Raw genomic sequence first — 24,901 nt, forward strand, 5'->3', positions numbered from 1 at the left:
GGTAAAAAGGTAGGGAGGGAAGAAGACAAGAGACAAAGGGAACCAAGGTCATACAGCTGTGTCTCTGTGTTCCTACATTACATAATTCTTAGTAGTCAATATACTTCATGGTCTCCTTTAACTCTTGCCTACCATTTACACTGGGCTTGAGTTTATCTCTCTCTATACAGTATATTGCCTCTCTAATCTTTCTTGGTACTAAGCAACACCCCACCTCCAATACATCCACCTTAATAGGCACTGTTATTCCCTCATGATATTTGGGCATATGCACTGACCATGGCCTGTCTCTCTTCACATACTTGGTGTCTGCCAAATATTCTTTAAATCTAGTGATTAACTCTCTTCCTGTTTCTCCAATATAAAACTCCCCACGCTCTTTACAAGTTATTCTGTACGCTATTCCTTTTGATCTAGAACTCCCCTCCTCCAGTTCACTTACTGGGCAATCTGTCTTGTCACATCTCCTATCATATAACCTTGTTCCCACCAGTTGCTATTCCAACATCTTAGCTGACTGAACCACCACATTGGCCTTAATGTCATACGTATGTAATGCTTTCTGAAATTGTCTAACAAAATTGTCAGATACAAAAGGAATTTTCAACAGGTAAGCCAGGTACAAATTTTATTCCTGCCATTCTTCTTAAAGGAAACCTGTAGTCTCATCAAAGGAATACAAAAACAATCAAAAGAAAGAGCGATAGCACTGGGACAAAGCAATGGCTACAGGTTTCTTCTTGAAAGAGAATAACCTCTTCATGGTAGGAGAGGTTATTAAACTACTCAGGTTCTAGGCTGGATTTTTGGACTTCAAAAAGTTTTGTTTTATCTTTTAAACTTTCTCATTGAATTGAGAAACAATTTGATAAAAGATTAGAGGGATCTGCTCTGACCTACAGGCTCCAGTCAAAACCCTTCATCAGTTGTAGTAACTCAACCATTATCGAGTGCATTATGGTAACCTAACCTGAAAGTGACTAGGGCATAAGTGACAGAGGTCAGGTCCTTTTTCTCCAGAAAAGGACACAGCTGGTGCAAAAGCCAGTGCTGGCAAAAGGCACTCCTAGCCATTGCCTTTCATACTTGGTTGGGACAAAGTGACACAACAAAGTGGAGTCTTTGATAGCACTGCAGCTACTGCTATTATATAGTTCTCAAGAAGCACTGTTGACAACTAAAAGATGACAGTACATTTTTATAATATAGGAGGCACAGAGGCAAACTCATCGTTATGTAAGAAATGTTTGGATTCAGCAGCTGATGTCGTGGCAATTCACCTATACATTTTCATCATTTTGATTTCTCATCACTTTGTGACATCTCTCTGACATCTGAATGAGTGGTCTGACTGTCCTGAATATAGCATCCGAAATGTGTGAGGCAATATGGAAATTCCTTCTGTGGTATCTGTGATGGCTCATTCACACATGCAGGTCACCAGCTGATGCTGTAGTCATCAAGTGAGAAACTTGCATGTGAAAACCTGTTCAAAGCAACTATTGCTTCTGGCAAATACACTTGTAAATACGTTGAACACAACATGTGAATAGGCCTATTGTCACCAAGCAAAGAGGAGGGTGATGAGGGCAACCTCATCACCCTCCTCTTTGCTTGGCGACAGTAGCCCTATTCACACGTCGTCTTCAACATGTTTACAATGTACACAAGTACAAATCTGTACATAGGTACAGTTATTTACATGTTATGTTGAACACTGGTATAGCAGTTCATTTTCCATCTGTAACATGCATCTGAGGGGCCTGTTCCCACATTAACTTTTAACATGAATGCAGATACACAAACACATGTTAGACTGTACAAACATCGGCACACTCATGCAACATAATGTCTGAATAGCCACTCTTGCTCCTCCCCCCAAACTTGATGCCTTTGAAAAAGAAGAGAGGAATGAAGCAGAAAAGGAAGTGAGCTGGAGAGAAGAGTGGTGAGTTTGAGGGTCTCTCTGTGCTCTAGCCCACCATGTCCCGCTCCTTCTCAATTCCCCTCCCCTTGTCAAATGCAGCAAGCGCAGGAGTGGCTCATCATGCTCCACCCCAAGTAAAAAGGCTGAAGAGGAGGGTGGCAAGAATGGTATGGAGAAGGTGGGGGTGGCTAATGAGGCAGCCACAAGCCGAGTGGCAGGCAGCAGGTGGCAGCTCCTGCACCCACATCTCCTAATAACCTGCTCCCCAAGTTATCAGCTTGCAAATAACTTCACCTCAAATTGCCTCATTGCGGACCTGGCCCGGAGGGTATCCCAAATCTTGTAAAAATGTGTGACATAATAGCGTATAGCACTTACAGGGTTAAAGGTTTAAAATCTGAGTAAAATAAAGGAAGGGCATGTGGAGTGCTTGGTTACTAATGAAAACATAGATAAAGAGGGCATAACGGGAACCTGGTGGAATAGTGAGAACCAGAGGGACACCGTTATTCCTGGACATAAACTCTACAGAAGAGTCAGGGAGGGGAGGATGGAGGAGGAGTAGCACTGTACATTAAAGAAGGGATAAATTCACATTCAGGTAATGAAGGGCCAAATTTCTAAACATGCTGACTGTGCCTTAGAACAGTTAGTTGCAGAATCAACCAGAGAGATGGCAATTTTGGACTGAATCCTGAGTAGTGCCCAGGACCTGGTGTGAGTTATCAGAGTTGCAGAACCATTGGAGAGCCAGTGTGGTGTAGTGGTTAGAGTGCTGGACTAGGACTGGGGAGACCTGAGTTCAAATCCCCATTCAGCCATGAAACTAGATGGGTGACTCTGGGCCAGTCACTTCTCTCTCAGCCTAACCTACTTCACAGGGTTGTTGTGAAAGAGAAACTCAAGTATGTAGTACACCGCTCTGGGCTCCTTGGAGGAAGAGCGGGATATAAATGTAAAAATACTACTACTAATAATAATAATTGGAGATGACCATAGTGTAATCCAATTCAGTTTATATGTGAGTGAAGCACTTCCAATGAAGTCCAACACAAATGTGTTGGAATTCAGAAGAGGATACTTCTCAAAAAGGAGGGGACTGATAAAAATGAAGCTGAAAGGGCGCATCAGAAGGGCCAAATCACTCCAGAAAGCATAGAACTTATTCAAAAACACAATAATGCTCAGTTGGAATGTATACCAAGTAGGAGGAAAGGTGCCACCAAGTTCAGGAGGACACCAGCATGGCTAACAAGTAGAGTCAGGTAAACGATAAAAGGGAAGACAAATTCCTTCAGAAAACAGAAGTCCTGTCAAAGAGAATAGAAAGGAACTTAAATGGAACATAAACACTGGCCAAAAAAATGCAAGGAGACAATCAGGGATGCAAAAAGAGAGTTTGGGGAGGATATCGCTAGAAGTGTCAAGGGGAATAACAAAAACTTCTTTAAATATATCGGAAGTAGAAAAACTTCCAAGGAGGCGGAAGTTAAATGATGGCCCCTTAAAGTTAAATGACCCCTTAAATGATGAGGATGTGAAAGGGATTAAGGACATTGCAGAGAAACCGAATGAGTTCTTTGTATCTGTCTTCACAGCAGAAGATGCTGACCATATTCCCTCTCCAGAATTGAGCTTCTCCGGTTTAGAGCCTGAAGAACTGGACCAATTTGAGGTGACAAGGGAAGAACTTGTTTGTCAATAACTGTCTTGAAAAACTAAAAGTTAACAAATCATCATTGCCAGATGGCATTCACCCTAGAGTTCTGAAGGAACTCAAATGTGAAATTGCTGATCTCCTAGCAAAAATATGTAACTTGTCCCTATAATCAAGCTCTGTACCAGAGGACTAGAAAGTAGCCAGTGTGACTCCGATTTACAAAGGGATCAGGGGTGAACCGGGAAATTACAGGCCAGTTAGCTTAACTTCAGTGCTGGGTAAATTGATGGAAAGTGTACTTAAGGACAAAATTGTTAAACATATATAAGAAAAGGCCTTGCTGAAGGAGAACCAGCATGGCTTCTGCAGGGCAAGTCTTGCCTCACTAACGTTTTGGTGTTCTTTGAGAGTGTCAGCAGGCATGTGGATAAAGGTGATCCACTTGACATAGTATAATTGGCCTTCCAAAATCTTTTGACAAAGTTCCCCACCAAAGCCTTTTGAGTAAATGTAGCAGTCATGGGATAAGGGGACAGGTTCATGTGAGGATCGGCAACTGGTTGAAGGACAGGAAACAGAGGGTAGGAATAAATGGACAATTTTCACAATGGAGGAAAGTAGGAATTTGGGCCCCCAGGGATCTGTACTTGGACCGGTGCTCTTTAACTTGTTCACAAATGTTCTAGAAGTTGGGGTAATCAGGGAAATGGCCAAGTTTGCAGACAACATTAAACTATTTAAAGTAAAGTGTGCCGTTGAGTCAGTGTCGATTCCTGGTGACCACAGAGCCCTGTGGTTGTCTTTGGTAGAATACAGGAGGGGTTTACCATTGCCATCTCCCACACAGTATGAGATGATTGATGCTTTTCAGCATCTTCCTATATCACTGCTGTCCAATATAGGCGGTTCCCATAGTCTGGGAAACATACCAGCACGGATTCAAACCAGCAACCTCTGGCTTGCTAGTCAAGTAACTTCCCCACTGCACCAAAAAACCCAGCTCCATGTATATGCTGATGGGATCTGAGCTGTCAGTGGCTGACCAGGACAGGTCATGGTGTACAGCTCATTGAAAGTATTGATTCAGTGTGTGGCAGCTGTGAAAAAGGCTAATTCCATGCTAGGGATCATTAGGAAAGAGATTGGAAATAAAAATGTGAATATTGTAATGCCCTTATACAAATCTATGGTGCTCTCACATCTGGAGTACTGCATAAGGTTTTGGTCACCGTATCCTAAGAAGGATATTGTAGAACTAGAAAAGGTGCAAAAGAGGGCAACCAAGATGATCAGGGGTCTGGAACACCTTCCTTATGAGGCTAGTCTACAGCATCAGGGGCTCTTGACTTTGGAAAAGAGGCAGCTAAGGGGAGACATGATCAAGGTGTATAAAATGATGGGAAGTGGACAGAAATAATTTTTTCTCCCTCTCTCACAGTTCTAGAACCAGGTGTCATCTCATGAAACTGAAGGTCAGGAAATTTAGGACTAACAAGAGGAAGTACTCTTTCACACAGTACATACAGTAATTAATCTATGGAATTCTTTGCAATGAGATTTGGTGATGGCCACTAGCTTGGGTGGCTTTAAGAGGGGCTTAGACAAATTAATGGAGTACAGATCTATCAATGGCTTCTAGTCTGGTGGGTGTGGGCCACCTCCAGCATCAAAAGCATGATGCCTCTCAATACCAGTTGCAGGGGAGTAACAGCAGGAGAGAGAGCATGTCCTCACCTCTTGCCTGTGGGCTCCCCAGAGGCATCTGGGGGCCACTGTGTGGCCTGATTTAGCAGGGCTGTTTTTACGTAAGGGTGACCTCTCGTGGGAGGCTGCTTCTGCAGTATTGTTTCTTCTAAAATGGCTGCTGGTTCTTCTCTACAAACGTTACGGATGTGCATGGAATCATTTGGCGCTCCATTCTAGGAGCCCTGAACCGGTTCCATCAACCGACGTTCAAACTGGTTTGGAGGGGAAGGGGTCACTTTAATGGCACAGGGAAGGCACTGCCTACCTGCCAGCCCTTGCCCCGCCCTTCCCCACTACCAGTGCTCTTCTAAAAATTGGGCACGCAGGGCTGTAGCATGCCTCCTTGCAGCCGGGATCAGCATCACCACACAAATGACCAACATGCATGCGCATGCGTGCGTGCATGCCATGCGCACATGCATTGGCCATTTGTATGGTGTTGCTGATCTAAGCTACAAGGAGGCCAGGCACCCACAAAGAACAGAACTACTGAAGGCCTACCTCACTCAGCAGAATTTATTTCTATAATATGGAATGAGGGGAGGGCCATGGAAAGCAGGATAAATTTGCAGACAGAAACATGGAAACCTTGAAAACAGAACAAGTGTTGGTTGCAATGTGCAAATTTACACTGGCTATAAACTGTCATGTAAACATTTGCGCAGTCTGACTTTCTAGAAGAAGCAGGGCTGGGCCAGGCCAAGGAGCTCATACCATCAGCTCCTATGGAGACCAGTACTGGCCTCCAAAGGTAACCCTTCCCCCACTTCCCCAGGGGTTGCTTAAAGATCAGTGTGCCCCGAGGGGAAGGCTGAAGAAGAGGTGCCCACCCAGGACTGGGAAGCTTATACCATTTTATGCTGAATACTGGCCTGAGAGACAAGACCAATGTTATTGTGTAAACTTTTAGTTCTGTTTTAGTCTTTTAAATTGTACACTGTTTTGAATGCCAAGCCAAAAAGGTGGTATATAATTGCAGTAAGTGAATAAAGTTGTAACCTTAATGTAGAAAAATCAAGATTAAGATGTCATGGTGCCATTTCTCCATAGCCACTGTGTGCCACATTTTGTTCAACAGTGAAAAATCTGCTTTTGAACTGAACAGCACATGTTTGTACAAGAGGGTGCTTAACATGCCAAACAAAATCTGTGTAATTCAGCTGCCTGGACAAAATTCCAGATTCAGCAACATGTCTATCCCAACCTGTTTAATCAAGTGTTGTGTGCAAATCAGATTTCTTTGTGACCATAAGAAGAGAGCGTTCTAACATATGACTGGAGTTGCTGTTAGAGTCCTCTCAGCAAGATTGCTGTGGATGGGGGTGGAGAGGGAAGGAGGGTGTATGTGTGTGTCTCATGTAGTTATAAAAATGTGCTTTATAATAGTAAATGATAACTTGGCATTCCTATAGCAATAAAGCAAGTTTTTCTTTAGATCTGGGACAATGGGGGGAAATGAAATAAATTAAATGCACCCAAATCCTATAGTGCAACAGCTTCTTATTATTGTCCTGTAATTCCTGTCAGTGGAATACATATTTGTTTCATAATGCGAGTGCAGGAGTTCCCCAGATGCCTCATGACAGGAAGGCATTTGCCTTCAGCATCTGAGTTTTGTTAGCTAGTTTGTGTCCTCTTGAGAAAAGGCTTAGGAACTGAGAGTGAGGAAGAATGACAAATTAATCAAGAACACACTTGAAGGATCTATGCAGAGACAGCTAAGGATGCATCTGGGTTAGAGCCAATCTGTTACATAATAGGGATGTAGGTGCAGCTGTGACTATTTAAATCCATAGATCAAAAGTCCCAGACTCCTGTTTTGATATACATAAATATTTTAGGTCAGCCGGTGTCTTTTTTTTTTTTTTAAACTCTTCCAGTGCTTTAAAAAGAAATGCATCAACGCTGAAAGAGAAAACAAGTGGAATTATTTGTTTATCTTCATTCAGTAATGTAATGCTTAAGGGCTTCATTGAAACTGGGATACTTTTTTTTTTAAGCTCACTGCCTGGTTTAGAAATTGGTTGGGAGAAGGCAGCTTAATGTCTGATTATTCCTCAGATGCAATGCAGCAAATGTGAAAATCTAATTAGGTAAAAGCATGTGAGGGCTAGATGAAATAGGCCCAAGAGAACGATTAGAAATGAGGAGGAAAAATGAAAACTCCTAGAGAGAAAAATAAATGCCCTTTTCTTTCTCTTATTTCAAAAATATCTGCAACTGTGTAATGGAACTAAGACACAAATTCACCATATACCCTCACTCCTCTATTTGCAACGTGTCTTGTCTCTTCCCTTCTTCCACAGGAAAACCGTGGTCACCAGCTGATTTGATACAGATGCTTCTGGATCTACACGCTAGTCCTAAACAAACAAATCTGGAAGCAAGTTCTGTTGAAACTAGTGGGACTTGCTTCCAGGGCTGGGGTAGCTCAGGTGACTCCATAGGCCTAGTTCACATAATCATTCTAATCTAGTTTTAATGTGGGTTACCGACATGAGTGTGATTGTGTGAACCCACACCAATGCGCAAATCTCAGATTCATCTCGGACCACAAACCACCTTGGCACAGGTTCACACAATCACACTAATGTCGGTAACTGACATTAGTGTCAAACAGTTGTGTGAACCAGGCCTGAGTATACCCTTGCACAAGTATAAAAATGGAATAACTTCATATATAAGTATAACGCCACCAGGGGCTCCAGGAGCCCCTGGTGGCGCAGTGGTAGAACTGCCGCCCTGTAACCAGAAGGTTACAAGTTCAATCCTGACCAGGGGCTCAAGGTTGACTCAGCCTTCCATCCTTCCGAGGTCGGTAAAATGAGTACCCAGAATGTTGGGGGCAATATGCTAAAATCACTGTAAACCGCTTAGAGAGCTCTGGCTATAGAGCGGTATATAAATGTAAGTGCTATTGCTATTGCTATTGCTATATATGTTCTCCTCGGCTTCTTGGAGGAAAGATGGGATACAAACATTATTTTAAAAAATGAAGCAAAACATGAGCAGCGCTTGTATTCCTGACTGCTTCATTCTGCCCAACAATAGCCACAAAAATAGCATGAGTAGCAAAAGCTGTCTTTAGTTCTCTAACTGTATTCAAAAACAGCGGGGTGGGAGAGGGGACCCGTTTTCACTCCTCTCTCCAGCAGCCCCTCTCTCCGGTGGGAAATAATTAAGAAAATAGAGAGGGATGGAGCTGGGGGTGCTTCAGCTTGGGGGCCTGGGTTCTTTGAACCCATCCTCTCAATTATAGCTAAACCCTTGATTCAAAAGAAGATACGTCTTTATAATTGTATGGTATGTGTGTTATAAAACCTTTCTTTAGGAAGAGTAAACTAATCATTCAGTTTAGAAAGCGTTCTGAACCGGAGCCATAGTCTAAAATCTTATGAAAGGAAACAAACTGTTGCAAAAAGCAATCCCTTTGTTGCCAAAGGGGAAAAAATGTTTTGCTAAAATGAAAGTTTCCTGAAGCAACATTCAAGGTGAATCTGGACGGCACTCCACAGGCAAAACATCTGTAGGAATTTACAGCAAAATAAAATAAGAATTTTGATGAAACCAGAAAAAATTGTGCAAGTGTGCCTATGAGCATGTTGCATCTCTCCAAATGTATATTTGTTTGGTGCAAGCATAATGGGGTTTTGCAGTAAGAGTCTCCCTTCACAAATGTTCTCTGGGTCATTACTCTAACAGTACATTTTAGCTGGGAAAAGTCAGCTTTCTTCAGCGATATTTTTCCACCAACACATTCTAGTCTAATTTTAGCCTCTGAAGAAGCTTCTCTTCCAGGTCTACCCACCCCTTTTCACATTTAAATTATGTTCCAGGTTCTAAGAAAGCAGGCATTTTGGTCGCTAAGCAATAAGAAGCAACACCCCCCTCTGAGAACAGTTTTCCAAGCCTCCCAGGGGCATAAGGGAAGGAGATTTCAGGAGAGCTGTTGTGAGCTGAACACTCATTCCATTTAATTGCATGGACCTGAATAAAACTGGTGAGCCAGAAAAACTACTGGGGACTCATCCATGACCCTATTAAGAAATAAAGAGGCAACTTCCACATGAACAGTTTGGGGTGGCAATTATTGCAAATGAAATAAAAACATTTCTAATTAAGATTTACTCCATGGAATTTAGCAGAAACCAATCTCCCGATCACCCGGGCTACAAGAAAGGCGTTCTGAGTTTCCCGTTGATCTAGTTATTTCAACTTTAGGGCCTCCTGTGATTATTAGCCTTTGGACAAATTCTGTAAAAGCATAGTGAAAGAAAAATCCCTTGACAATTCCAAATACAGAACTAAATATGAAGCAGACGTCAGCTGGGCTTGGCTGCTGGCCTGGGGAGATAAAGGGACAGGTAGCTGCACTATAATTTAATTTTTCTTCCCACCTGGGATCAATTAGTTGCAGCACTTGCCCCTTGGAGGGTTCTGAGAACAGCTCACAACTGTACCTAAAGCTCCCAGGCACCTGGGATAGTAATTGAACATGATGGCCTGCCTCTTGGACAAGAGCACAATCCTTGTGTTAGGTATGCAAAGGGACACCTGCCCATGCAGCTCTGTGTCATGACAGGATTTCCTCATTTTGAGTGGAAACCTCCAGCAAGCTGCTTAAGCTGGTTTAATGGCATCCTTGGGCCAGGTGGGCGGTCAAAGCAGATTAACACACAAGACACAGGGAATTGGCAAAAGACTGAAATCCAGATGCTTATATTGTCTGCCTCCCTCACTTATCCCAGACTTGATCAACTGATATTTGCTGTAAATCTACTCCTTCTGGTCACTTTTGACAAGTAAAACTTAAAAATTCCTATGGAATTCAACAGTGATTTACAATCCTGTAATCATTTGTCTTCACAAGAAACAGGCAGGTTGTCCTTCTAAAACTGTAAAACAGGCCTAGGCCGTCCAGCAAATAGCTTCCCAATTAATTATTCGGCTTCATTAATCACATTTTTAAATTTGCCCTTCTGTCAATAAGCCTAGGTCAGCCTACATGGCTCTCCATCCTTTTTATTCTCACAACCAGAGGCTCACCTAGATATTTTTGGCGCCTGGACCTGAGGCTTCGGAGGCACCACACCCCGCCATTTATTTTTATAAACCTGCTGCTGCCTGGTCCCTGCTGCTATTTCCCTTTCACTGCTGCTTGCCACTCACACCCCAGCGGCTGTGGGGGGGCCTTCCCAGCCTGCAGACTGGCCTCTGTCTGCGCACATGAGAAGTAGGAGTTATGGAGTGTCACATCCAGTGACATCCCGGGATGTGACAGTCCATAACTCTTACTGCACATGCACGCAGAGGAGGCTGGTCTACAGGGCCAAGGAGGCCTGTCTGCAGGCTGGGGAGGCCCATCAACAGAGGGAGTGTGACTCTGCTGGTTCTTCTGGATCTCTCGGTGGCGTTTGATACCATCGGCCATGGTATCCTTCTGGATCGCCAGGGGGAGTTGGGGATAGGGGGCACTGCTTTGCCATGGTTCCACTCCTATATCTTGGGTAGATTCCAGATGGTGGAGCTTGGTGAAAGTTGCTTTTCAGAACAGGAACTGTTATATGGAGTCCCTCAGGGCTCTTGATCTCTTGACTGATCTCTGGGGCAACCTGGAGAGACCATATTATGACTGTTTTGAAACAGTTACACTGGCTGCCAATATGTTTCCGGGCAAAATACAAAGTGCTGGTTATTACCTTTAAAGCCCTGAACAGCTTAGGTCCAGGTTACCTAAAAGAGCGCCATCTTCTACATGATCCCCAGTGCATGTTAAGGTCATCTGAGAAGGTCTGTCTCCAGTTACCACCAGTTCATCTGGTGGTGACTCAGAGGCAGGACTTCTCTGTAGCTGCTCCTGGGCTATGGAATTTACTCCTGGCAGAAATCCATAATTTGAGTTCACTACTGTCTTTCAGGAGAGCCCTTACAACCTATCTGTTTGGCCTGGCCATCCAGGGTTTTTAAACTACTGTTAACTGTTTTAAATTGTTTTAAATGGTTGCCTTGGTTTTCCAGGGTTTTTAGCTTTTTGAATGTTTAAGTGGTTATATTCTGTTTTTATAGTTTTGATTTTAATTGTTAACTGGTTTTAATTGTTCTTATCCTGTTGTAAACCGCCCTGAGCCATTTTGGAAGGGTGGTATATAAACTGAATGAATGAATGAATAAATAAATAAATAAATAAATATTGTCTCTCATCTTGTCCAAAGCATCCTTACCTCTGTGTGTGTGTGTGTGTGTGTGTCTATGTTGTGTCTTTGAGGTGGAGTCTGTCTTCAGTTCTGCTGATTGGTTGTTTTATCAGTTCAGTTGGTTTTGCTCTCCTCCTCTTGCAGAAGTGACTGTTACCTTGTTAGCTAGTTTTAAAAAATAATAAATAATGAAGATGTTTGTGCAACTAAAGTTAAGCCTCTTGTTTAATTCCTTATAAATCAATAAATCTTCAACACTACTGAGTAGGGGTGTGCACGATCTGCAGTTCAAACTCTGAGCACCATTTGGGAGTGGCGACTGGGAGCTTGAAGAAAGAGGAGAGCAGGTCTTTATCTTCCTGCTGGGGCAGCACACATCCCAAGTACCCCCATGTGGTGCCAGCACATGCGGGTGCCACACTGGGGTACTTGGGATGCATGCCGCCCCTCCAGGAAGCCGCATGGCAGAGACCTGCTCTCTTTCTTAAAGCTCCAGGTCCCCGCTCCCAAACGGTGCTCAAACTGTGGTTTGTGCACACACACACACCCCGCACTTCTGAGGTTAGGTTTAGAGATGGTGACTGGCCCAAGGCTGCCTGGTAGCTGAGCCATTATTTGAATCCAGTTCTCCCTGGTCAAACCCTAACCCTTTAGCCACTAGAGTAGACCATAATGGCATCCCCCTGTCAATTAACTGCAGACCTGTTTATCTGGTTATCTTTTAACCCCAAATATGGATGCCCTCCCCCCCACCTCAAGTGAGGTCTAACTGCCTTAACATAGTGAAGTTTGCTTCATTGTTGTTGGGACAGAATTTCAACTGCATCCTTTTTGTTTGTTTGGTGAAATACAGAAAATAAAATACATTTATTATTTTTATTAACAGAATGATTACTCAAATGGTTACCTATGACTTGCTATTAAAAGATAACTCTAATGGGCATCTTGGATGCTTTCAGTTGCTGAAAGTATACACACAGAATTTCAGGTTACACAAAGACAGAACTCTTAAAAGGGCAGGGGGGGGATTCTGCTCCTCTCCCCATCGAAAACAAGTTTCTCTTTTTCAAAAGGATGCATTTATTTTGGGCCTCTTTGTCAGAGAGCCTTGGTGACTAGGGCTTAGTGTCACTTACAAATTTTGGGACCAGCCAGTGGAGAATGTTTTTGAAGCTGGTGCTTCCAGTGTGTGGTCAACTGAAAATGGCCACATCAGTTCAGAATAAAACTGAAATTGTCCATGATTTGATCATGGATGAGGGCGCTGACCTGCCATGTATAACTGAGACCTAGTTGCGGGAGGCAAGTGGTCCAGTGTGGGCTCAGCTTCTCCCTCCAGGTTACTCTGTGGTGGAGCAGGCCAGGGGAAGTGGGCGGGGGTGTGTGTGGAGTGGCTGTGGTCCATAAGAATACCATCTCCCTTACCAGGGCCCCTGTGAGACGGTTGACTTATATTGAGTATGTATTTCTGAGGCTGGGAGCTAGGGATAGATTGGGGATTCTGTTGGTGTACCATCCACTCCACTGCCCAACTGATTCCCTAACTCAGCTCGCTGGTTGTGGAGTTGTTGGAGTATCACAGACTTTTGATGCTGGGGAATTTCCATATCCACTTTAGGGCTGGCTTGTCTGGTGCCACTCAGGAGTTCATAGCATGACAACTATGGGCCTATCCCAATTGTTTTCTGAGCCAACTCATGTTGCTGGTCACACACTCGATTTGGTCTTTTGTTCAGACTGGGAGGGTGTTCCGTGGGTGGGTTTCCCCATTGTCATGGACAGACCACTACCCGGTTAAGGTTGGTTTCACAGCCACAATCCACCCCTGCAGGGGTAGTGGACCAACTAGGATGGTCCATCCAAAAAGGCTGCTGGATCCAGTAGTATTCCAAAAAGCTTTGGAGGATTTTGATGTTGGTGCAGCCGGTGATTCTGCCGATGCCCTGGTGGGAACCTAGAATAGGGAACTCACCAGGGCAGTAGACATGATTGCTCCTAAGCAGTAGACATGATTGCTCCCTTCCAATCTGCTTCAAAAACAGCCCCTTGGTATACTGAGGAATTGTGGGGGCTGAAACAGTTGGATAGGCGCCTGGGACACATGTGGAGGCGAACTTGGCTCAAATCTGCCAGGACGCAGCATAGAGTACACCACAGAGTAACATTTGAAGGCTCATGTGGCGGCAGTGCATGCAACAAGAAGAAGAAGAAGATGATTTTGGTCTGCACATGGCATCTGCAGGTTTGAGTTCAGCAGAGCTATCCCAGGTTGTGAGGAGTTTAATTTCTGCTCCTTCTGCCTTAAATCAGTTCCCAAAGACATTCTGCTGTGACACTTTTAATGGGTTCTTTGTGGACAAAATCTCCTGTATTCGGGCTGACTTGGACTCCACTATTTCTGCAAGGGCTATGCAGGAGGTGTCCAGCAATCCCTCTTGCAGTATTAGATTGGATCAGTTTCAATCTGTGACTCCTGAGGATGTGGACATGCTGCTTGGGGCAGGGCGGTCTACCACTTGTTTCTGGATCCTTGTCCAACTTGGCTGCTTCTATCTAGAAGGGAGATTTTTGGAGGTGGCCTAGTTAATATAATAAATGCATAGCTGAGGGAGGGTAGGGTGCCTCCATGTTTGAAGGAGGCAATGGTTCAACTGCTTCTTAAGGAGCCTTTCCTCAACCGCTTGGTCATGGATAATTATAAGCCAATCTCCCTTGGTTGGGCAAAGTGATTGAGAGGGTGGTGGCCGACCAGTTCCGGGTGGTTTTGGAGGAAACTGATTATCTAGACCCATTTCAAATTGGCTTTAGATCTGGCTATGGAGTTGATGGTCAGCCTGATGTATGACATTTACTGGGGAATCAATGGAGGGAGTGTGACTCTGTTAGTTCTTTTGGATCTCTCAATGGCATTCAATACCATCATCCATGTTATCCTTCTGAATCGGCTGAGGGAGTTTGAGATAGGGGGCACTGCTTTAAGTGGTTCCACTCCTATCTCTTGGGTAGATTCCAGATGGTGGAGCTTAGTGACAGCTGCTCTTCAAAACAGGAGCTGTTATATGGACTCCCTCATTCTCACCAATGCTTTTTAATATATACATGAAACCGCGGGGTGAGGTCATCAGGAGATTTGGTGCAGGGTGTTATCAGTATGCTGATGACACCCAAATCTACTTATTTTCACCTCCATGAAAATGGCACTCATTCTCTAAAAGCTTGCCAACAGGCAGTAATGGGCTGGATGAGGGATAACAAATTGAAGCTGAATCCAAGCAAGATATTCATTGTAAGGGCTCAGAATTTTAGAGATGAGTTAGATCTTTCTGTACTGGATAGGGTTACACCACCCCGGAAGGTGCAGATGCACATTTGGACCCACCCTGGTATCTCAGGTGGAGGTCAAGGCCATGAGTGCTTTCAATCAGCTTCGGCTGATCTAACAGCTGCTTCCATTCCTTGAAGAGGATGACCTCAAAACAGTGGTGCATCAGCTGGTAACCTCCAGGCTTGACTATTGCAATGCGCTCTACGTGGGGCTGCCTTTGTACGTAGTTCGGAAATGTCCATTAGCTCAAAATGTGGCAGCCAGATTGAAGGGCTTAGGTCCGAGTTATCTTAGAGCGTGCCTTCTTCTGCATGATCCCCACTGCACGTTAAGGTCGTCTGAGAAGGTCCGTCTTCAGTTACCACCAGCACCTCTGGTGGCGACTCAGAGGCGGGCCTTCTCTGTAGCTACTCCTGGGCTGTGGAATGCACTCCAGGCAGAAATCTGTAATTTGAATTCATTATTGGCCTAGTCCTCCAGCATTTTTAACTGTTTTAAATGTTTTAAATTGTTAATTGGTTTTATGTTGTTTTATCATTTTTGTTTTTAACTGTTAATTGATTTTAATGAGCCATTTTTGGAAGGGTGATATATAATATGAATGAATGAATGAATGCATGAATGAATATTAACTATTGGCACACAGAAAATAAATACTTCTTTGCTCCATAGAAAATTAATTCCTCCTCCTCCAGTGGTGATCATAAGAAACATAGATGTTTCTGAAGATCAACACTTAGTAAGCACTTCTCTGGGAGAAAGTGTGTTTTGATTGGTACAATAGTTCAGATACAACTCTTGAAGCAACTGCTCTTTCCTAGAAGGTGACTCATTTGCCCGATTCTATGCTCATGGCAATGTCAGATCCAGATTTTAATTTCTAGATCTCTGGCATCTCAAAATATAACCAAACAGGAGTTTCTCCATATAACCAAACAGGAGTTTCTCCATAAGCCATCAGAATTATGTTCTCCAAAGGCTATAAAAAAACAAACAAATCCATGCAGAGTTTGCAGATGACGTTTCTTCTCAGATATATTAATGAAGATTTTCCTGTTAAAGAGGACATACTAATCAACACATAGGACATGGGCAACACTATCCAGCATATCCTAAATTGGCTACCTACCAAACCTCCATGTAGCTAGCAATTTTTTGTAGACATATCTCAAATCAAAGGTCAATTGTAACACAGGATTTAAAAAAAGGAGGGGGAGAATTCTGAAATGAGGACAGGATGTTAACGAACAGGCAGTATGATCATCCTATTATTTCAGTCTCTGGGCAAGTCAGGAGATGCACTTTAATTGGACAGCCGACCCTGGGGCAATAAGGAGTTAAGAGAAATCCAGTCCCAAGACTGCCTGCTGTGCTCCCTCAATTAGGAAATGAAGCAGCAAGACAGCGGTTTATAATTAAAACTAGATTTGAAGTGTAGCATGTCAAGAGGAAGGTTTGTCACACTGTAGTTTTCACAGAATGGAGGTACAGAAATAAAATTGAGGAAGTAAGGTGTATCAATGTATGTGGAACTAAGTAGGAGAGGTGGGTCAGCAGTCAGGAACAATAACACAGCAACACAGGGGAAGATACAGAGAGAGGGAACAACTATTAGGAATTGATTATTATTACAGCATGGAGTAGGAACAGGAGGGACTAGGATGTTGCAGCTGACTTCTCTAATAAAACACTTTTGTTATATACTCCTGTTTGATCCTTTATGGGTACAACCCCCACTTGAAACACAAGGACTTGTGAGCATGCTAGAGGGTGTACACTAGAGAGGGGTGGTGGGAAAGCACATGACGGAAGGAAACTGCCTCAAAGCAATTGTTAAAATAGACAATGGCAAAGGACTAACTACAACAACTACAAATATTTATCTACTACTTTTCAACAAAAGTTTCCAAAGCTTACATAAAGAAATTAAAAAATAAATAAGATGGATTAGCAAAAGAAACAACATCAGCAGTTCTTATTTTCTGCTGCTAAGAAAAATGACTCCCACCTGAAATATGTAAATAAACTGCTTACATATTTGTTACTCACCCATTGGCCACCCTGTTATTTCCCACTGGATGTCTCTTCAGCTGTGCTAAGTTTGAACTGCAGTCAGAGTGTGACAGATACAACACTGCAAAACACATGGTGGCAAGGTTGACGCTCACTGTGTTGAAGTACTAAGGGCCAGCTGCAAGGTAACATTAAGGGCACTTGATGTAGCTGAAACAACACTAAAGAAAAGAGCTCCTAGAGTGCAATAGACTTTGAGCTTAATAAGCACCAGTTTCTTAGAGGACATCCTCGCTCCTGCTAACTGGGCAAAGAAGTACCTTTTAAAGTCCTTATATTCAGGACATTATAGTGTCTGTCCTAGTGGTTGTTGCTCGTCTCCCCCTTGTATTTCTTTCTGTGAAGAAAAGATTGTGAACCCTGTTGGAATATTATTTACAAAAAGCTCTCAAACAGCCCAAAGGCACAGTTGGATTGCAGAGGCCATATCAGCTTCTCCTGCGGTGCTTGGCAGATTCTCTTCCCCCTCGCCTTGAAGATGGCAAAAGGAATGTCTCCGGGGGTAGGGGTGGGGGGAGAAACCAGATATCTTTAGAGTGTAAATGGAAAAATACAACGCTTAGAAGCGAATTGGAACCTTTGGAGTTAAAAGTAACGCTTTGGCTTATATGCAGTGGCGCAGGTGTGGACTGTGTTGATAGCTCAGTATATAAGACGATGAATTGCCAGAAGGGGGAGCTGGCCGCACCCAAAAGCTGTTTGCTAACAAATGAAATAAAGCTTTGTTTTGAAAATTGGATGCTGGTGCCTGGTTAAAATTACCTAACCAAGAAAACGAACGACATCCCTGACCATAGCAACCCTTTACAGACAGGGAACCATCTTCTCATTCCTTGTACTATGTAAATGGCTTTTAAAACTTTCTTTGTGGAAAAGCTCTGTGTGTATGCGCGTTTGTGTGCGTGTGCGCATGCGCGTGTGTGCGAACACACACACAATTCTAAATACTACTACTACCACCACCACCCCATTCCATGAAAGGAAATTCACCTGATTAAGATACATGAGGCACCCAGGAAAGTTTTAGCTTTTGCAAGCATCCTAGACAATTTGTAGTAGAATTACTACAATTACAAAGAATTACCAATCCCACTACATGAGTTACCTTTTGCCAATGTAGAGTGACATGATGAGTGTTAATACTGCAGCAGATTCTTTGTAGTCAGGACAATTTCGAGACCTGAATAAAAGCCCTCCAATGCCACTCGGCGCCTGGAGACAGCCTGAACAAGCTGGAGGCTAGGGTGTAGGTGGCCATTCTCTGCTACTGGCTCAGTGAACCTTTTGCCCAATTGGTCTTGCCCCCTGCTAACCCTACACGATGATTACCAATCTAGCTGGATTCAGACAACTGAGACAAAAATAGCTACTCTGGGCCTTTCCCCCTTGACCTTGCTCAGCATGGGCTATGATCAAGCAAAAGCAACTATCAAGCAGCACATTATAGACACTGAGTGCCAAACTGATCTCAGCAGGGTCCCAAAATTTCATATCAGTGCCGGGCTTAGATATTCTGCTTCTCCAGCAGCATACCTCACCCAACTGGAGGTTTCAAAGCACAGAAGGGCATTCACTTTGGCTCACTGTCATGGCCTCCCTTCAGCAATGCTAGAAGGCCGTTATAGAAGGACCCCATTTGCAGAGCGTCTATGCCCCTGTGACCTAGGGCAGATCAAAACTACTGAGCATGTTCTCCTCTACTGCTTGTTCTATAGAGACATTTGCGCCTCCCTCATCCTTCCATTGCTAAGAAAGTATCCAGGTCGTCTGAGCCAATTCTACAGCTCCTTGCTACTCTCTGACTCTAAGCCTGCCATCACATATAGCGTCGCCAGGTACTGTGTGGCTGCGATCAGCATTTGGTGACGGATGACAGACAGTGAGTCCTATCATGCTTTGTCTGACTCTCGCTGACTCTTGGCAGGCCCTGCAATTGCTCTCGCTCCTCCCTTTTTATTGTTCCTTGTAACCTTTACTCTGGCTGTTTTCCAGTTTTATTACTCAGGCTTTTATATATTTCTGTCTTCTCATGTCTTTTAACTTTATTACATCCATTTTTATGCCCTCCCCCCTTTTTATGCCTTTCATGCATTTTTATGACTTTTACTATTTCTCAGGCTTTTAGGCCCTCATGCTTTTGGTGTATCATCTACTATTTTTCGTCCTTTTAGTATTAATATGTACCATTTTATATGTAATCACTTATCTATGCTCACTTTTAACATGTAATCACCCTTATACTTTATGCTGGTCTATGACCATGATAAAGATTGATTGGTTGAATAAAAGCTCCCCTGTTTTTCCTGCAATTTATAATTGTTCATTTACAATCTTTATTGTGTTCATAATGAAGGTCATTACTTTTCTCATTTCATAGATGGGGAATTGAGGTAAGAGTACCACATGATTATCTCATGGCACGAATTAGAGATCTCCTTCTCGGTCCACAAGACCAAGTGCCTCCCTTAGAAACTGCAACAGGGCAGAAGACTTTCTCCTTGTAACCAGTTCCTATTCCTAAACTACTGATGTTAGGCATGAAGAAGTTCTCCCTTCTTTTTCAAGTAATGGTATCAGAAATCGTCCTCTCAACTCCAAAATTTTCTCAGTGTGCTTAAGATAATTGTGGGATATTTTGTTGAGTTATAGTCCCAGATAGTCAACACAAAAGGACCATTTCAACATGATTAGCATAAAATCAGTTGTAGTTGTCCATTAACTGCAGATGCAGGATGTAACAAAACAAAAACAAAAAAACCCTCTCTCACACAAAAATAAGTCACATTGTGTCCAACCAACCAGGATCACAGCCTATGAACAGGGTAAGGGATATTCAGGCTAATCTAATCTGAACTGCAGCAACCATCAAAATCTTAGACACACAGATTTTGTGTCAGATGGAATGAACATGTACAAACATTAAAAAAAAAAAAACCATCACCCCTCAAAAATGGGGGGGGGAATGGCAAGCAGAACAGGACAAAGCGGGAAAAGGGATACAATAGTAGTGATCTTTGCCAGGGTCTTTTGGAAGGGTCTGTAGCATTGGTTTTGCGTGCAGAAGATCTCAGTTTCAACCCCTGGCATTTCCAGGTAGGTCTGGGAAAGACCCCTGTCCGAAACCTTGGAGAGCTGCTGCCAGTCAGTGTAGACAGTACTGAACTAGATGGACAAATGGTCTAGTTCAGGATAAAGTGGCATTCTGTATTCATGGCCAGAGTCAATGTGAACCAGATATTTTTCATCTTCCTAAATGTGTTTCCAATGCTGCCTTATGCCTTGAATCTGGAGCGATTAGAGTTGAAGTCCAGGTGTGGTTATATCTGATTAATTTTTGGCTTACACTCCATGCTCAGCCCTTGTGCCTTGTGCCATTAGTGTTGGAAGATGAATTCCAGTCATCCTGGGGAAAGAACTCACAGGTCATCTTTGGTAAGTGTGGGTTCTCATGGCAATATCTGTCATTTTTAACACTTGATGCTGCTAAAAGGATAGTTAAGCAAAGTGTGCTAGATATGGAGAAACAAAGAGAACTAAGTTTGATTACTGCAAAGAACACCTTAGGCAGTTTTTCTAACTATCCCTAGCCAGCAGGATACTTGATACACCTGACCACTTTAAGTCATAGAAGAGCTTTCTCACAGGCACGCTTTAATGCATTACCTTCTGCTGTGTTAGAAGGAAGGTTTAAGGGAATTCCCTTAAGGAATCGGTTATGCCCTTGTGGCACTGGAGTTGTTGAGTCGGTAGCGCACATCCTTTTACACTGTGCCCTTTATAGGTCTATTCGCCCTATATGGATATAACCTCTTTTAAAAGAGAAACCAGGTTATTCTGATGATTATTATGTCTCTTATTTTTTAATGGATCACCATGTGGAGGTTAGAGAGAGAATTGCAAGATTTTGTGCTGCGGCGTGTAAAATGAGACGAGATAGCTGTGTATGACCTTGCCATCCTTGTAATTCACTTTTATCTAATTTATTCTTTTGTTGTTGTATATTTTTACTGTAATGTATTGTTTTTATTCCTTGTTTTCTTGGTCATGGACCGTAGTAATAGATTTGATTTGAATGTGAGCCAGGGTTGGGTAGAATAGGATAGATAGATAGATAGATAGATAGATAGATAGATAGATAGATACTTTATTTACGGCCAATACAGTAGAATAGGGTAGTGTTAGACTGGGCTGAAAAGAATGACATTAAAGGGTCTCCTGTTCTGACATTCCGCTGTCCCCATAAGCAAAGCAGGTATAGTAGGCTGTATGCTTATTCTCACCAAGTCTTCAAGATTACAGTACATTCATTCGCTTGCCTCAATAAAACTGACATTTTGAAGGAGGCTGATTAGCAGGAGAGGATAAAATGAAGATAACATCACAGACTGTCTCATTTGCATGAGGGGCAAGCTATGGACAACGGAAGGCTGAAGAAAAGCACAAAGAGAATGTTCAGAGTCTAGGCAGGGAATGGAGCTGAACTGTGAGGGCTCAGCAGGACAGTAAATGGGAGGAAAAAACAGCACTGATACTTCAAGTGGGAAATATCTAAACATCCCGGCAAGAGGACCATAAATCCAATACACTGACAGGGCTGCACAGATTATTGATGTTGCTTGATCTTTCTTTCTTTTGTGGTGGGGAATCAGGTAAAATGTAATATTCTGCATCACAGAACATTACATTTGACCCTCCCCCCCCCAAGGAAAAATAACATACAACATCAATAACTCCTATCTCCTTTCCTAGACCAATGCAAGTAGATAGCTAGGAGTAAATAGAGTGTTTAGGCAGAAATGGTTAGGTAGTTAATTTTAGGTTATGATTACAGTACCAGTGCAAGGTGACTCAATTTTCCTCCCCACCTAGCCAAAGTGCTTTGTCAGTAAGAAGAAACAGGAATTTCAGGCTAGGTGTGAGACAAAAACAGACAGAGTTTTGAAGAGCCTGGAATGGAGAAGTTGGTCAGGGAGTTGAAGCACCTAGCGGGCAGGGTTTGCTCGCTGGAGACCTGACGTAACCTGTTGCTTACTTGGATGAGTCCTCTGCTATTTCAACCTCATCTAAGTTTACCCAGAAAGCTGCCTTATTCAGGGTCAAGCCCGACTCCCTGTCATCTACAGGGCCTGGAAATAGCTCTCCAGGGTATCAGTCAGCTATTTCCCAGCCCTACCTGGACATACCAGAGAGATTGTAACTGGAACGTTCTGCATGTAAAGCAGATACTCTTGCACTGAGCTATGTTTCTTCCCCAAAGACTCATATGAACATACGAAGCTGCCTTCTACCAAGTCAGACCCCTGGTACATCAAGTTCATCATTGTCTACATGGCCTGTATGCAAAGCATATGCCCTACCACTCAGCTTCATCCGCTCCCCAGAGTGCTCATCTTGTGTGTATAATTCTCACACACACACACACACACCCCTCAATCATTATAAATACAACATAAACTTCCAGTGATCTCTTCTCCACAGAAAGCCAGAATCCAAGTAGTATTGCACTCTGGAACACGGCACCATTTGAGGCCCATTCACATGTCACTCATACGAGTGCACAGTATACACAGGTACAGACCTGTACACAGGTACAGTCATTCACATGCTATGCTGAACACAGGTACAGAAGTACAGATCTGCACCATGCATTCTGTCTGCACCATGCATTTGAAGGGCTTCCAGGTTCGTTTTTTAAAAAAACACAAGCACAGTCATTCACACATACATGTATACAAGTGTACAGACATCTATACACTTGTACAGCATAATGTCTGAATCAGGCTTTGGGGAAGTTGAGATTAGGTGTCTTAAAGTATATAATGGCCCACTGTTTCAGAGCCAAACTAGGCCTCTCTAAGGAAGGGCAGCAAGGCTCTCCTCTATTCTTCAGAACTGACTGCTCCACAGAGAGCACTGACCGCACCTTCAAGTAGAGTAAGATTAACGTTTATATGCCAAATTATGGTGGTCTTTCTATGCTGACTTTTAAAATGCATAATAATTAAGAGTTTTCATAAATAAGGAAGGTTCATATTATTAGAACACACTCCATTCCCTTCACTTTGATGTTTAAATGGTTCTTTGACAGCTGGGTTACAAGCAGGGGCTAGTCCAACTCCTAACATAGGTGGGTGAAGAACAAACAATATGCATTCCACACAGAACGTACCTGTTTGCAAGTGACACAAAGACTGCAAGAAAGCTGAAATATAGTTGTAAATCCATCTTCCCACATGTCCATCAATCGCTTTCAAAACCAGATTGCAGGCACATTTAAAAATGGATTCCTGACTTGCATGCAAGCATACCAACAATGGGAGAGAGGCTCAAAAGTGTTTCAAATGGCAAATGTGAAATTGGTTACAAAGGGCCTTGCTGGATCAGACCAGAGAGTCATCTAGTCCAGCATCCTGTTTCCCACAGTGGCCACTCAGATGCCTCTGGGAAGCCTAAAAGCAAAACATGAAAGCAATATTATTTTCTCACTAACTGTTGCTTCTCAGCAACTGGTACTCAGAGCAGAGGCACACTACTACTGCACCTGGAGGTAGCATATCGCCATGATAACTATAAGCCATTGATAAACCTGTCCTCCCTGAATTTGTCATTTCCTTTTAAAGCCATCTTTAAAGCCAGTGGCCATCACCACATCTTGAAGTTGAAATAAAATCTTGAACATCTTGAAATAAAATCCATACATTAATTCTAAGCTGTGTGAAGAAGTACGCCCCCCCCACCTCGCCCCCGTTCCGAATCTCCTGTCAATCAGTTTCATTGGATGACTCAGAGTCTAGTGTTATGGAAGAGGGAGAAAAACTCTATCCACTTCCAGCACTCCATGCATAATTTTATAAATCACTTACCATGCCCTCGCTTAGCCATCCTTTTTCTAAACTAAAAGCCCCAACTGCGTTGGCTTTTCCTCATATGGGAGATACACCACCTCCTGACCATTTTGACTGCCCTCTACTGTATATTTTCCTGCTCTACAATACCCTTTTTGAGCCAGGGCAACCAGAGCTGTACACAGTGGCTGACATCCTAACAAAGCACTCTCACTCCTAGGGGTTGTGGGGGTGCGACGGGAGCCCTTGGGAAACTCCCCTCCCCCTGCATGAGCACAGTTAGGCATGGACCTTTAGACTCCAGAGTGCTCGCCATGGCTTCACAAGAGCTTCAGCATGTGGTGAAAACCTCAGATAACCTGATCATTCGTTAGAGACCATTGCTTAAGGAACACGATGGTAATGCAAACTCCGATTTGAACTGTACCAGTGTGTATGGGTGCACTGGGCTTTCTGAGGAACACAAAGTAGGCATGATCCAATGCCTCTCAGCAACCAAAGCACCTTCTGGGATCTTAGGCAAATCACAAAGGAAGTAGTACTGTGTCAATTATATATACAAAGCATGACCTTTTCCTTAGTATTATACTGGCATAGTTTGTTGCTTGATTTGACAAACAAAAAGGAAAAAAATACTGCCTCAGAATTATCTAGCTTCTGCTGGGAAGTGTTATAATCAGCTCACAGCCCACCTCCTACTACCTTACAAGATCCAGAAATGCCACTTGTGTAATTGGCATCGCTAGCTGCAACTCATTGTTACAGTCACTTGTTTTTTCTTTCTGTGTAGAGCATTGTGCACGTGTTACATAGCTGAAGTTCAAAGCTTATTTAATAGCTTTTCGGGTCCAACTGGATGCATCTCTGATAGATTGAATGTTTGTGAGCTCCTAACAGTAATCTTTGTGAAATGAACAAAATAAACAAGGAATATCCCCCCATATTTTTTATAAAGACTACTGTTTTTTTTAGCAATTTAGGTACTAGCCAATAGGATTTCCTATATAGGCTTCATTTGTGTGCCAAAAAACAGCATGCTAGATACCTATTTTGCTGAAAATATACTCTGTGAGCAGTTCAGATGGTAGTGGCTTCCTGTCATATGTACACCAGTGAAATAGGCACCATGGT

At 43.1% G+C, this 24,901-nt stretch overlaps 1 long non-coding RNA gene across 2 annotated transcripts in view; it reads left to right on the forward strand.

The window, feature by feature from the left end:
• The window catches only part of LOC128345069 (uncharacterized), a 209,746-nt gene that overhangs the window by 76,639 nt on the left and 108,206 nt on the right, over nucleotides 1-24,901 (forward strand). Inside the window, exon 3 of one of the 2 annotated variants that reach the window (XR_008316250.1) lies at nucleotides 7,640-7,979. The exons of the other annotated variant lie outside the window; for it this stretch is intronic. This is a non-coding gene — a long non-coding RNA (uncharacterized LOC128345069). Of the gene's footprint in view, nucleotides 1-7,639; nucleotides 7,980-24,901 lie in introns of those variants that run through there. 2 annotated transcript variants of the gene reach the window in all.

Source organism: Hemicordylus capensis, chromosome 2 (genome assembly GCF_027244095.1).
Source record: "Hemicordylus capensis ecotype Gifberg chromosome 2, rHemCap1.1.pri, whole genome shotgun sequence".
NCBI classification, from domain to species: domain Eukaryota; kingdom Metazoa; phylum Chordata; class Lepidosauria; order Squamata; family Cordylidae; genus Hemicordylus; species Hemicordylus capensis.